We start from the raw sequence: 5,519 nt of genomic DNA, 5'->3' as shown, positions 1-5,519 counted from the left end.
TGTTACATACGTGACACTTTAACCTGTAAATTCACTTTGGTGACTGCCTTTGGTGAAGATGTTGTTTCTTCTGTATATTTAGTATTTTACTATTACTATTTAGCATTGTTATTGTGTTTTATTTTTATTTATTTTCTATTAATGCTCTAATGTGCACCCACTGCTGTGATCCTGAAATGTCCCCACCGTGGGATTAATAAAGGAATATCTAATCTAATCTAACAGCTAATAAACTTGATCAAAATACTGGGCGTCTCGTGCGTCTCGTGCTCGATGGAAATCCGAATCGGAATGCGATGGATTAAGTGTAACAATATTTAACGGCAAGAAATTTAACAAACAAAATTAAGCTACGATCGTAGGGCTGGACTGAGTATTACGCCACAGACTAAAAGCAAAGTACCAGATAGGGAACTGTCTTGTAATCTTCTATTTATAATATCTTGCTTTATGTATTCATTTAAAGCATACACTTCCCTTATATACATGTGCAATGTCAAAATTACAAAATTATAACCTTACACACCTCATAGACCTGGTTTTATTTTCAAAAATCAATGAATGTACAATAGAGAATAGATCGCTCCCTATTTTCCATTGTTTTATTTATTTTTTGTTTCATGCTGTCTCTTTTTTGTTGTGTATCCTATATTTTACACTTCTTGCTCTCAATATGTAGAACTGAAATGAGCATCATCTAAAAACCTGCACATCCAACGTCTGTAAATGTCTATTTGATGCCTACTTTCAATAATGAAAAGACTACTGGCTGCAGAATGCTGGTAGATCCGGAGGTGGACACAGGAGTGGCGAAGGAGAAACTTTACAGATTTTCCTCCTTAAATAAATAAGACCTCGGCCCACTGATATCCAAACACACATCTCTTTTATTCAACCATTTGATAGACTGCAGGACTGATGAGTTGACGTGTTGCAGGTTGGTGGTCATGGAGCGAATGGAGAAGCCCCGCCCACCGACAGAGACGGGCAAGAGACAGATGGGGACATGAAGACACAAGACCAGTAACATCTCATTTTTCCATCCTCAGTTTGACGTTCCTATTGGTCTGTTTACATCCTACGCTAACTTTCCACTCATGCAGGAAAGTCATAATTGTGCCGACCCACAATTAAATAAGAATGATAAACAGAGTATACGACCGACTGGACGCGAGCCGCCCTCAGTGCGGCAAACCTAACCGACCCGCGCTTACCACGCTTTAGTGGGTGTAACATTAACAACCAACGTGTTCATGATTAAATTATTTCGCAGCGCACACAGCATGGTGGACTGTGTGAAGATGACCTATGCAGATATGAAAAGTTAATTATGAGCAAACGAGAAGAGGACGATTCTCAGTTTCTGGGGATTATAATACTCATTAAAGCGCAGTTATGAACATTATATTCCATTCCTGCCATTAAATCCCCACTTTAAATGCAACCCACTGGCCTTTTAAACAAAGGATTTTTGCCATAACAATTATTTCCCCCACCAACCATATTCGCAGCTGCCATTTGCAAAAACGGTCCACTTTGAAAACAAAGTTCGTGAAACTTTACATTCAAGCAACTTCATTCAACAACAACAACAACAACACTCATATGAGACGCAGCTTCTCACCAATATCTTTCACCCGGCGGTCATCAGTGAGCTGGCCGAGACCCTCATGTTGATTAACGCATTCATCTCAGAATTACAGGGCAGCAGAGATCCTTGATTATTTCTCCTTTTTTAAAGAGATGAAAGCTGGTGCTGCTGGAAACTGACCCTGGACTCCAATTAGCAGGTATAGAAAGTGCTTGATGAGCGCGTCAGTGTGGGGCACAGTTATTTGGGTAAAAGTCCAATAATGCGCCTCCTTGACGTCAGCAATGACGCAACTGATATGCAGTTCACTTTCCCCGGTTCCCTCCATCTCTTTTAGTGTTTGTTAGCACAGGAAATCCAGAGGGACTCCGGACATGGCCGGAGGGTTTGGGCTCGCGGGACACGGGAAGCTCGGCAGCTTTACCGAGACGCTCTCCGTCTCCGGGGAAAGGAATGCCGGATCAGTGTGGTTGGTTGCTGCTGGACACACACCGGCCAGGCGGATATACCCTTTTTTTAACACCTAATAAAAAAGTGTTTTTTTGTTGCTGTTAATGAAAAACTTTGTAGATGACGAAAGGAAAATGTTTCCCACGAGCGCCGTTGTGTTTTTGTACTGATTATGAAGTGTACACCTCGGGTAATGCATATTGCCGCATGCATCGTGACTTCTTCAATGCAGAGAAGAGGAAAGAAACAAACCGTGGGCCTTGGAATAAAAATACACCGGCGCACTAATTAGCCACACGTACAGACTGCGTGGACGCCTGCTGCAGGTTAATGACGCGCGCAAGCGGCCATGAACATCAGCCATATGGAGCCGCTTGCAGACGCACTCGTGTCTTTAATCTCCCGCATCGAGGTAAACTGTGGCTTTGTCAGACTTTTCTTTGGCACACACACACACACACACACGCACGCATGCAAGCACACAACTATATGGATCATAAATTACTGATTTAGGTTTCATTTTGGTTTCTCTTTTTGGAGGGTAAATGTAGAAATATTACACAATTACAACTTTAATGCACAGAAAGTAATATATATACAGTATATATACATATGTATATGTATATACAGATCTGTTATGTAGGACAAGGTGTAAATATCCCTTTCTGCATACTCGAGACTCCGTGGGCTGGTCGAATGATTGATGGCATCCTATGGGTTATCAAGTGGGCGCCCTCCTTCTTCGATGTTTCGCTGATTGACCCACGACATCTCCAGAGGGTTCAGCAGTGAGATCCGGCGTCCCGGGCTCACTCCCTAGATGTCATCACTCATCCGACAGCCCAGGTGGAGTCCTTCCTCCTGGATCTTCTTTTCCACTGCAGGTCTTGCTGGGCTGGGTTCAGGTTGGTTTCCTGTGCAAGGTTCGTCTTCTTCTGGGACAGGGATGTTGCTGTCCTGCAGACTGTGGTTTTGGCCCTGCTGCTGAACTTCAGTCGACTGACTCGACCTGCTTCTCAGAAAGTAGCTGTCGATGCGAGATCCCTGTTGACCCTTCTTTAGACACCCTTTCTTGCCCTGATGTATTTTTAGGCCTCTAGTGGAAGTAACCTTTGCCCAGCCACATATGCAGCTCTGGAGCTTGTGTCCTGCTGTCACTGTTGCAGTCTCGGGTATGTATATGTATATATATATATATATATACACATATATATATATATGTATATATATACTGCGCTCTGTTTCTGTTTCATTTCCTATCTTGACATATCTTCTATTTATGTCGGAAACAAAAACGACAAAGTCATTGTTTTGTTCATTATTCATATTTTTGTTTAAATAAATCTGCCATTGGGTGATTAAAAAAGCTAAAACCACAACAGAAACGGATGAAATCCACAACTTAGTTAGATGCTGAGTGGAGTGCACTTTGCCCCGCAGGGATCTGATTGGCTATTTGCTAATCGCCGTTGTCCTCGTTTGCCATTCATCAAAGATACTGTGGTTAACCTGGACAACGTGGATTATCTTCTACAACACACACTTAATAGAATAAACCCTTCAGTGCCTGCCAGCTAATGAATATTGTCATAAACCAAACCGCTAGTAAAAAAATAATTAAGGTGGAAATTTAGCGTGGGGTGTTTCTCCAGCAATCTAGTTGAAGAGAACACTGTATCGGCTTCCAGTGTGTTTATTGGAGAGGATTGCACCTGGTCAAGAACAAGCACGTCAGGGGCCATTGAAAAAAATATGCAATTATGTGAACATGGGATGACCATAAACAGTCGACTATTCTATCTATTTGCCACAATGATGGAAAAATTAGGTCATGACACAAAGTATAAACTGTATTAAGCTGCTGCATTACTGATTTACACAGTCTGTCATAGTCTGGGGTTTTGGTGTCGTGTTTCCTGTTTTATTTTGAAGTCCTTGTCTCTGGTGTCCTCGGTTTCCCTGCACTTCCTGTCCCTGTGATGTCTGCCTTGTCCCTGATTGTTCATTACCTTCACCTGCCCTGAGCCACTCCTCTGTCTCCTGTGTGATTGCTAGCCCCGCCCTCATTGTTTCCACCTGTGTCTCCTTCCCCTGTGTATTTATTCTGTGTCTACTTGCTATGGCCAGATTGTTGTTGAACTCCTGTGTGACGGGGATCTGTCGTATGGAAGAAAGAAAATGAATTAAGTATAAATAAATAAATGCATGAATAAATACAGGAATAAATGAATAAATGCTTAAATAAATGTATAAATAAATAAATACAGGAATAAATAAATACATGCTGAAATAAATATATAAATAAATAAATCTAGGAATAAATTAGGAGTGGTGGAGGAATTTGAGAGGCTCAGTGATCCCGGGAGCTATGTTGTCCGGGGCATTAGCCCCTGGTAGGGTCTCCCAAGGAAAACAGGTCTCGGGTGAGAGTCCAGACTAAGAGCGGTTCAAAAACCCTGATGAATAGCAGCCCACAGACTTTAGTCACCTCGCCCGGACAAGGGAAACCGGGGCACCCTCCCGGAGCCAGACCCAGGAGGGGAGCTCGTTGACGTCTGGTGGCCGGGCCTTCGCCTATGGGGCCAGGTCGGGCTAAGCCCGAAGAAATAACATGGAGCAGCAACCCTGTGGACCCACCACCGGCAGGGACAGTCATCGGGGTCGGGTGCTATGTAGACCGGGCGGCAGGCCGGGCTGGGGGCCTGGGCGAGCCGATCGCCGGCGGCATAGACTAGCTCTAAGGACGTGGAACGTCACCTCGCTAGCGGGGAAGAAGCCAGAGCTGGTGCTAGAGGTGGAGCAGTACCAACTAGATATATTTGGGCTCACCTCCACACACAGCGCTGGCTCTGGAACCAAGCGCCTGGAGGAGGGTTGGACTCTCTTCTTTTCTGGAGTTGCCCAGGGTGAGAGGCGCCGGGCGGGAGTGGGGATACTCACAAGCCCCCGGCTGAGCGCTGCTGTGTTGGAGTTTGCCCCGGAGAGGGTCGCCTCCCTGCACCTACGAGTTGCGGGGAGTAAGGCTCTGACTGTGGTTTGTGCTTATGCACCAAACCGCAGTTCAGAGTATCCGGCCTTCTTGGAGTCGGTGGGAGGGGTTCTGGAGAGGGCACCGCCTGCTGATTCCATAGTTCTCCTGGGAGACTTCAACGCTCACGTGGGCAATGACAGAGAAACCTGGCGGAGAGTGATTGGGAGGAACGGCTTGCCCGATCTAAACCCGAGCGGTGTTCTGTTATTGGACTTCTGTGCTAGCCACGGTTTGTCCATAACGAACACCATGTTCAAACATAAGGTGGCTCATAAGTGTACTTGGTACCAGAACACCTTAGGCCGGAGATTAATAATCGACTTCGTAATCGTATCATCTGATCTGCGGCCGTATGTCTTGGACACTCGGGTGAAGAGAGGAGCAGAGCTGTCAACTGATCACCACCTGGTGGTGAGTTGGATCAGATGGCGGGGGAGTCGGCCAGAA

The sequence above is a fragment of the Pseudoliparis swirei genome, chromosome 11 (assembly GCF_029220125.1).
Source record: "Pseudoliparis swirei isolate HS2019 ecotype Mariana Trench chromosome 11, NWPU_hadal_v1, whole genome shotgun sequence".
NCBI lineage: Eukaryota > Metazoa > Chordata > Actinopteri > Perciformes > Liparidae > Pseudoliparis > Pseudoliparis swirei.
Note: the sequence above shows the minus strand (reverse complement) of the source record.